Raw genomic sequence first — 10,660 nt, 5'->3', positions numbered from 1 at the left:
TCTCTGGCGAACAAACAGCAACTCGTCGTTACGGGCAGTTTGAGACCACCTCTAAACGTTACGTTAGATACATCAGACAGTAGAAACACACCTTGATATAAAAGTAATTGAGCTAAAACAGCTAATCTGATTTTTTTATGTTTTCCACTTGTGGACTATTTCCTTAACAGAGAAGCTGATAATCATCTTTATATTTTCCTCCATTTTTAAACATTAAATTTCACAATTAATATCCATGTATCTAATTATGTTACAAAAACTGTCGTAGTTTGTACACATTTTTTCCACATGACTGCAACCAGCAACTTAGCAAATAATTTTATTTTTGGATCTTTAAGAACATTGTTATCATCACACATCACAAAGAAAGAAACAGTCTGTTTCTGTTATTATCCTGTCTGTGAAATAACATATTTCAGCTCCAACAGAGCGATTCCCAAACAGCTATTATCTAAAACTTGCTTTAAAGTAAACAATTTGTGAATTATTATTATGTTCCTGGACACTTATTTCAACCTCCACCTGTCCTCTGTTATCGTTTTTTAAGCACACAGTGCTTAATCCGCCCTCAGAGTCAGGTACAGTGCAAGTACTGGACAGAAAATAACTGAAATGTTGTAGTTTAGGCGTATCGTCACATCAGAAACGAAGGCTCTATCAACAAGATGCAGTTAACATCTTATCTTCAGACGAAATAAATAACAGAAAAAGATTTGATTTTAGCAACACATTTATTTTCCATGAGAAATTTTCACATGTACATTAACCAGAGAACGTTGTTAAAACACGACAGAGAAAAACTCAGTCTGGTTATTCATCATTGAAAAAAAAAAAACAGAAACTCAGCTTTTACTCTATTTTTAGTCACCAAAGTGAACATTGTGTCAACCTTTTCCTCTGCAACATCTTTCATCTCAGTTTATCTACAAACATAAAAAGGAGATTTTGCTTCTCCTATAAAAAAAAAACAATTCCCACATAGTAGATTCTTTTTTTTTCTTTTTTCATAGGCTGCACCAAAAGCAACTTCCAACAAAATAAACAATGTTGCAAGAAAGAAAGAACATTTACAAAACTGACTGTGCTCTGGACATTTCTTGTAACACAGAATTGTTCAGCATTTTGATAATATTTTATTGATTATCAACACTGTTCAGAAACCTGGATAAAAATATCATCATATATTTAAATATTAGTAAATGCAGAAGCAGTTACCACTGTTTCCTTGCAGAAAGAACGTTGTGGATCTGTTCTCCCTGTGCATGCAGCAGTTTTCTCTGGGTACTCCAGAAACTGGAATTTAGTTTCCAATAATGAGTGTTGAGAGTTATTAATACCATGCCTGCAGTCAAACACGGTCATGGCAGCATCATTCTGTGTGGATTTTACCTTTAAAACTGACGTAAAATTACAGGCAGAGATTCAAATGCATCTGCAGTGAAACATCTCATGTCTGGACATGAAATCATTAGATCATTTCTAATCCTACCAGTAATCCAGTTTGGTTGTAAATCATAAAGTTTCCTTAAAATCTGACTTTATTGGCTGATTTTATTACAAAATATCCTTAGTTTATGGGGTTTCCTTCTCAAAATGAAACATACATCTGCTTTTCATTGATGAATCAAATATTTATCTCTATTTCAATTTTGGATCATGTAGCTAAATATTTGTAAAGGTAATCCTCACTTTTACTTAAGATTAAGACTTTTTTGTTTGCTAAATTTCTATATAATCTATTTAACTGTGACTGACACCTCAGCATCTTAACATTTGAGGTATTTTCCAGCTAAATTATGAACTCTAAATGGCAGAAATGTAATAATGAAGTGTCATTAAGTGTTTGTGTGCAGACTGGGTCAAAATGGTTGCAGTTAAAAGGGCAGAGACACATGAATGGTGTCAAGCACCCTGCCCCCCTGCAGAAAGGAAGGGAAGTCTGCGCCATAAATACCCCGTGAAAGTCTGTTCCTCTCAGGATTTACAGCTCTGGAAGGAAACCTTCAATTCAGCCAACATTTGCTTAAACAAGCCGAGACGCTGCGTGGAGACAGCTCGATGTCAGCTCATCATAATTTAATACAAGAGCTGGGCACAGATTTGCTTATTTATGCCTTAATAACATGTTTATAACAGAGGTTTGGTAGAAAAAACTAGTACAACAAAAGCCATTCTGACTCTTCTTATTTAACCATTTCGCACAAGTAAAACATCTAGAGGTTTTAGTTTTTAAATTTAGCTTTAAATATTGATAGATGCAAATGAGCACAGATGTGGGAGAATGTGAGCCCAGAACAATAAAATCCAATAGATTATAATCTGATGTTTAGGCTGTAGGATGCTAAACTAGATCAGCAGAATCCATAATTGTTTTTTTGTTTTGTTTGTTTGTTTGTTTTCATTTACATAAAAACATATCCAACAAAAATAATTCAGTTTTTAAAATCAAGAATAAAGCTAATTTTTGATAAAAATTTGTAAATATCACTAATTTCATTATGCAGAAAATGATTGCAGCCATCTCATCAACTTAGAAACACCAGAACAAATGACCTGCCGAGCAGCTACAACATAAAAACATAACATTTTACTAATTGTTTTTGATCTAGTTTGTATAATGTATGAAATAAAACAAAACTAACTTAGAAGTAGCATATGATATAGGAGTTTTTTAAGTCAATAATTCCTTAATATTCATAAAAAAGTTCCAGTTCCACCGCCAGATTATTTCACTTATAACATGGGAAATATGTCTCGTTAAAACTGAAATAATCTGCAAATGGAACTAGAACCTTTTTTAAAATCAAAATTAAGGGATTATTGAATTAAAACAAGCTCCTTCATCTTCCTGAAAAGTTACTTCTAAGTTATATTTTGTCTTATTTAAAGTATACCATGAGAAATTACACCAAAATTACTTCATAAGATTTTGTGTTTTTGCAGTGTAATTTTTAACTAAATTAAATGAGCAATAATTCTGTTCAAACTGAGCTGATAGTAAATCTAAAATAAAAGCTGATAAATGAGGAGTGTTTGTCTTATTGCAGCATGTTTGTGTTTTACAGATTGTATTATTGATCAAGTTGACATCATGAAATGAAGTAAAGGTGAAAAGTTGGGGGATCCTGCAGCAGCAGCAGATGATGGGTTTGGTGAAAAAGAGCGACATCTTGTGTTTAGTGAAGGTAAGTCCAGCTAATGAAACAAAAAAAAAACAAGTGAGTGTGTGCATATAAGTGCATTTCTGTCATGTTTGTTTGAAAAGCGCTAAATTCTGTCAGCAGAAACTGACCAACCAAACCAAAGCCCTCCAGGTAATTTGAATCTGCCTCGCTCCTTCCCTGCCTCACTCAGCGCCGTGTTTGAGCTCCTCCAAGCAGAAACGGGCCGTTTGCCTTCCCTGGGATCCGTAAACAGGGTCGACACAAACAGGGTCCTCTGCAGTGGGAAGAGGGAAACTCGCACCGTCGGGGCGGCTGCACTCTCACTCGGCCGCAGCCTTTGAAGTGCTTCAGAGGCTGATAATGGAGGCTCCTTTCAGCTCCGTCTTTCAGGTGGAGTGTGGATGTAACAGGCTGCTGATACCCGGGAGCCATTATCTAACATGGCCTGCACAGAAACCTTTAAGGGAAATTAAAGTTATTTATTTACAGGTGGCTTCAAAATCACATTTCCAGTTTTATTATGACCTAATCTGTTTCTATAAATGAGTTACTTAAAATCAAACTGGGGGGAAATGGGAAAGAAAACATTTATTTGTAGCTACCTGAAATATTAAAAAGGAAAGTCAAGTTTCAGGTTATCAAATGTATTGCTATTTTTCTGCATATCTGAATAACTAGACAAATAATTTGCTTTATATGTTCTTCCATTTCAAAAGTTTACATATATTTCATAGATTTGCCTGGAAAGCTTTGTGATCTGGATTTCTTTCCACAAGCTTCTCACAATAGTTTGCTGTAGTTTTGGCCCATTCCTACGAACAAAACACTGCAAAGACACAAACTCTTACCAAGTATTTTTGATCTAATTTCTAGTGCAAATATCTTTGTTCATGTGAAATAAGACTAACTAATTCATAAATAACTTTTCAGAAAGAAATAGCTTGTTTTAAGTTAATAATTCTTTACTACTGATGAAAAAGTTCTAGTTCCACTGGCTGATTATTTCACTTATAACAACAGGAAGAATTGTGAAGTGCACTAGCGCCTCTTCCAGTGAAACATACCCACAACATGATGCTACCATTACCGTACTTTGGTGGCTTCAGGCCTCCATGATGTTTGTTTTCTGTCTAAATGTAATAATGTTTGTTATGGCCAGACAGGACATGTCTCCAAGTATTACATGAATAAAAGTAGCACTACTTCAACATATTTTACTCTAGTAAAAGTAAAAAGTATTTGGTAAAAGATCTACTCAAGAACTGATTAACTGATCAAATCATTTAATATTTAAAAACTGCATCATCAGATGAACCAAAACATAAAATTAAGTGGAAATTTTGGTATTTCAAGAACGAAAATGACAACATTTCATACAAGAAACAAAAAATAGCAAAATCAGGCAAAATGAGTCACAGAAAGAAGAGTGATTTGTATAATTAAACCACTTATAGTGACTGCATTTAATCATATTCAAATTTATGGATATTTACACTGCAAAATGTCTCTGGTGCAAATATATTAGTACACTTGAAATAAGACAAAATTAACTGACAAATAACTTTTGAGCAAGATATAGGAGTCAATAATTCCTTAATATTGATTAGAAAGTTCTAGTCCCATTGGCAGATTATTTCACTTATAACAATTCATTTTCCCCATATTATAAGTAAAATAAAACTTTTTCATTAATATTAAGGAATTATTGACTTAAAATAAGCTTCTTCTGGTTACTTCCAAGTTAGTTTCGTCTTATTTCAAGTTTACTAAAATATTTGCTGTAGAAACTAGACAAAAATACTTGGTAAGATTTTATTTTTTTATTTTTTTTGCAGTGTATTCATACCCTCACTGAACAAACAGCAGAAAAAATAGTAAAAATAACAAGAACAGCTTTAGATGTATTTAAACATCATTAATGTGAATTTATTGTGACAACAAAAAATCAAGACGCAGTTGTAAGAAATGTGTCACAATAAATGATAAACGATACGATAAAAGCCCAATCCTACATAGATGAACCTCCAATCAAAAGCTTGCAATGCCATGATGTCATCAAGTCATTTACAGGCATAGAAATCTAAAAGTTTATCACTCTCATTACTCTGGTATGTATAAAACAGAAATAATTATTCTGATTTAGTGTAAGGCAGTGGGGATAACGTATTTTTTGCTACATTTCAGAGAGTAAAGATCTGATTTTCACTCTACAGAACCATTCTGCAGCAGAACCATTCTCTGGATCAGAACCATTCTGCAGCAGAACCATTCTGTGGATCAGAACCATTCTGCAGCAGATAGATCATTAAGGACTCTCTATGTTTGCAGGAGCTTGCTTCCTCCTCCCTCTGCTTCTTGCCCTGGGTGGAACAACGAGGCATTTGGTTCAGGCCGCAGCCTGCACTGCAGCCCCCAGGTCCTGTCTGGCCCGAAAAGACAAAGCTTTTGATCAGTGACTTATGGCTCAAAAGCCACAGACTAAACTGTGACACTCAAGCTCCTCTTCTGTGGGAGCATGTCGAGTCACTTAAACTCAGCGTTGGGTTGCATCGTAAACTGCCTTAAAGGGGAACTACTGTGAAAAGTTCACATTTTGCGTGTTCTTGTACTGTTTTTAAAAGGCGCTTATTTGACAATAAGTTAAAGTTATTGTGTGTTTTCCAGCCACATTTTATTTTATAGCACAATCAAGTAATTATGTTTCCTTCAATTGTTTTAAAAATGCCATAAACATCAAATCTGACTTTGTAATTTAACACCTTTAAATTTGGCCTCTGTCTCTTTAAAAAGTCTTGCTCTTTCCAACACTCCACCTTCAGGAAGCCATCATAACATCACTCCTCTATTCACCCTTTAACGTTTTAACGCAGCTACCTAGCAACTGCAGTGAAGCCAACCCGTTGCCTAGCAACCGAAGTTGAGGTCCAGCACGTTTGGTCAGCTGGTTTTTTTCCCCCGCTGTGCACAATGACTGCTGGAAAGGCCAAGTGTTTTGTTGTTGACTTGTTGTATTTTTGTTGGTTGTGCAGGAGGCTCTACTTCTGCTTTTCAGAGATGTACAGTTGCACAATTGCACATCTGTTTGGAGACATTTTCTTGACTGGGTGTAAACGTTGAGTTGGGGGACATAGCTTATTCGGATTTAAAGTTATAAGAGGCCTTAAAGCTCAAAGTAGGCAGAGCTGACCAGACTGAAATATCATTTATCTGAGAATTATTCTGTGCAAAAAATATAATGACCACGTTTTGTATGGACCAATAAACCATCCCTAACATGTTCAGGGAAGGATAAAAGGTAACTTTTAAGCTTTAAAGTCCTGTAATTGGCTGTGATTTTACTAAAAAAACAACTAAACGGATCATGGCTAAACATTATAAAGACGCAGTAAGAACTGAAAACGCTTGCTGTTTGAGAGTCAAACATCCTCTCTGTGTAAATACGCCCAGGACGATCTCCAAGGACTGGCTTGTTTGTACCTGCTGTGTGATTCTGCTCGTCCCCTCGGCAGGACACCCTGTAGCTCCTCTCACTTCAAAAGGCTGCTGCGCCTCTTATCAGATAATATTCTTGTCCGCCTTGCCTCCCCTTTGAGTCCAGTCTCCTCTCTGTTGACCTGGATCAGGCAGGCTGCTCCTTACGGCCCCTTTGGCCTTTCCTCCTCTTATCAGTGCGATGGCCGGGCCGTGATAAGGCGAGCCTGAGGACACTGGGAGGGAGCCGGCCGCTCTTCCACAGCTGCATAACTTTAAGGCAACCGTGGTCTAAGTTTTGTGTTGTGCCAAATCGACAGAGCAACCACTGTTACAATTGTTTTTTTGTTTTTTTTTATTGTACTTTGTTTTTGTTTGTCTAATTCAGTTAGTTTTAATTAGTTTTTATTAGTTATTACACTGCAACAACACAAAATCTTATCAAACATTTTTGGTCTAGTTTCTAGTGGAAATAACTTAGTACACATTAAATAAGACAAAACTAACTTACAAGAAGAGGTGAGTAAAGTTGTACTCAAGTAAAAGTAGCGATACTTTAACATATGTTTGCTTGAAGTTACTCGAGTAAAAAAGTATTTGGTAAAAAGTCTGCTCAAGTACTGAGCAACTGATCAAAACAGCAATTATTTAAGATTTAAAAATTACATCATCGAGAATATAAACCTCCATGGGAAATTCTGGTATTTTATAGATAAAAATAATTCATATAAATAGCATCTTTATAAAATAGCAGAATCAGGTCAAATAAACATTTTTCCAAATCAGTTTAGTTTATTGTACAACTTTAAAAACGGCAGGTGTGTGTCTGTGTCTGATGAATTTTTAGCTAAAACATGTTTTTCATTCAGTGGGTACAGAATATATAAATTTTACTAAAGTAAGAGTAACAATACTTCATAATAAAATTACTCAAGTAAAAGTAAAAGGTGCAGCGTAGCAAAAATACTCAAAGGTAACTAGTAAGTTATTGTTTACTACCCAACTCTGCTTACAAGTAACTTTTCAGCCGCATATGGGAACTTGCTGTGAGTAAATTATTCCTTAATATTGATATAAAAAAGATCTTGTTCCGTTGAAAGATAATTTCTCTTGTAACAAGACATTTTCCCCATGTTATAAGCATCTGCAGCAGAAACTGGACCAAAAATACCTGGTAAGATTTTGTATTTTTGCAGTGTTTTAGTTAAGTATTAGTTAGTTTATATAACTAATAAAAAGTTGCAGTTTTAGTTTTTTCACCAATCAGAATTAATCTTAATCATTTCAGTTACAACAAAGCCATTCTCTTTGGTTTTTATTGTGCTGTTTGGTCTCTGATAAATTGATTGAGTTTCTCACGTAGCATCTGTCGCGTACTGAAACTAAAATACAGACATGCATTTACTGATTACGTAAAATCAATTAATTTAATTGGTTTGTATGTGAGAGTAAAGAGGGATGCACTGCTTTATGTTCACAATCCCAGTAAAACACATTAGACTTTGTGGGACATAACCACGACAGTCTTAGACATGGTTGCTTCATTTTCAAGCTTTAATCAGGAAAAACCCAAAGTTGCCCGTGTGGCCGTGTTGAAACCCCACGTGCCTCGCTGTCGGCTGCGTTCAGGCAGACAGACGGGGGAGACGGGTGTCCAAAGCCACGACCCTGCCCTGACCCGAGCAAAGGAAATGCTCACGCTGCTCGAGACAAAGCAGGGCACAGGAGAGTCTGAGGGGCTGGCTGGTTGGGCCTCGAACAATGACTGTGTGCTCTCAGGCCAAACAAAGGCCAGAGAAACGCCCTCCTTCCCGCTCCCACATGGCAATAGAGCTGGTATTTCACACTGCTCTGTGAACAGCCATTCACTCACAGCACTGTTTAACCCGAGTCCGGCGGCTGGGTTTAGATATCTGACCTGCCTGACTTCTCTCACCAATATGATCCAAAACAAGTCAGGAACGCCTCAGATTCCTGTGAATGTTCCTTAAAAGTGTGTAATCAACAAGCCACACTGCAAAAACACAAAATGTTACCAAGTATTTCTGGTCCAGTTTCTATGTTAGCACACTGGAAATAAAACAAAGCTAACTTTTCAGTGAGAAATATGAGCTCGTTTTAGTAAATAAGTTGCATTGGCAGATTATTTCACTTCTAAAATGGGAAAAATGTTATGATAAACGTGAAATAATGTTTTTATTTAATCAATATTAAGCCATCATTTACCTAAGACAAGGTCCTATATCTTGCTGAAAAGTTACTTGAAAGGTAGATTTTTCATATTTTAAGTTTACTAAGATATTTAACAGGAAATTAGATCAAAACTACTTGGTAAGATTTTGAGTTTTTGCAGTGCACAAACTGATAGATTAGTGATATTGATGAAAAAGTGGCAGATTATTTCACTTATGACAGGAGAAAATCTAGTGTAAATATTTAAATAAGACAAAATAAACTTAAAAATAACTTTTCAACAGAGTATAGGAGCTTGTTTAAGTAGATAGTTACTTTACATTCAGTTTTTAAGTGCTAGTTTCACTATCAGATTATTTAACTTATGACATGGGAAAAATTACTTATAGCTGAAATAATCTGCAAGTGGAGGTAGTACTTTGTTATCAATATTAAGGAATTTATTCACTTAAAAAACGCTCCTATGTTGCTGAAATGTTACTTGTAAGTTAGTTTTGTCTTATTTAAAGCATATTAAGATATTTACATTACAAACTAGATCAAAATGCTCAGAGATATTTTGTGTTTTTGCAGTGTGGATATGGGTGTGTCCTTGGTCCTCTTTGATTTTAGGATTATAGGGTCAGATGTTTTAGGGAACATATTGTATTTTCCAGACACATCAGTAAAAAAAAATGCAATGCGAAGAGAAACAAAACCTAAAAGTTGCACTGATTTACACATTAAACATGACTGATCTTAACTTAAAATAAAGGAGAAGTTTTTATTTCATTGCAACATGTTTGCCTTGCACAGTTTGTGCCATGGATCAAGTTGATATCAGAGAGTTGGGAGAGTCTGCAGCAGCTCTGAGTTTGGTGAAAAGAGCAAAATTTTCCCAAGTTGTAAGTGAAATAATCTGTCAGTGGAGCAAGAACGTTTTCATCAATACTAAGGAATTACTGACTAAAAAGCAGCTCATAAATCTTGATCAAAAGTTACTTGTAAGCATAGCAGTAATACATTTACTCAATTACTTTTACTTCAGTAATTTTATTATGAAGCATCTCTACTCTGACCTGTGCACAATTTCTGGATTTTTTCCTACCCACTGAATGAAAAACAAACATGTTTTAACGAAAAATTCACCAGACACAGACACACACCTGCAGTTTTTATTAAAGTTTCATAAGTTGTTTTATTGAAAGGAATTGATTTGGAAAAATTTTCTTTTGCTTCATTTTGTTATTTTATGTGATTTATATGAATTTTTGTCATTTTGTTCTTTAAAATACGCAAATTTCCACTGAGCATTATTAATAATTTGATCAGTTACTCTATACTTAAGAAGACATTTTACCTACAAGTGTAGCCAGAACTTTTTCATCAATATTAAGGAATTATTTACTCAAAACAAGCTCCTATATGTAGCTGAAAAGTTACTTCTGAAGTAGTTTTTGTCTTATTTCAAGTGTGCTAAGACAGTTGCACGATAAAAAAACAAAAATATTTGGTAAGATCCTGTGTTTTTGCAGTGCGGCCTATTAATAACGTGGCTGTAAGACGAACAGCTCCCTGGGGAACAGGACCGTGACCAGACCCTCGTCTGGGTCAGATCCCCTCCAGCCAGGGCAGAGAGCGGGGCGGCCACATGACCCTCGCTGCCCTCCGCGGGCTGCTCCTCCTCTCTACCTGTACGCAGCTCGGATCAAGGTGTGGGGGCCGCATATCAAACGGGGCCCGGCCTTTGATGTGGATGGAAACACAAACACTGATTTGAGCGGAGTCGTAACAGCTTATTTGTTCCCTTTAGTCATTCATTGAGCCGCTTGTTGAATGTGTATGCCTTCAAA

The sequence above is a fragment of the Poecilia mexicana genome, unplaced genomic scaffold (assembly GCF_051168715.1).
Source record: "Poecilia mexicana isolate PSO_F unplaced genomic scaffold, ASM5116871v1 scaffold_10, whole genome shotgun sequence".
In the NCBI taxonomy this organism is placed as follows: domain Eukaryota; kingdom Metazoa; phylum Chordata; class Actinopteri; order Cyprinodontiformes; family Poeciliidae; genus Poecilia; species Poecilia mexicana.
The sequence above is the reverse complement of the archived record's forward strand: the minus strand, read 5'-3'. Positions refer to the sequence as shown.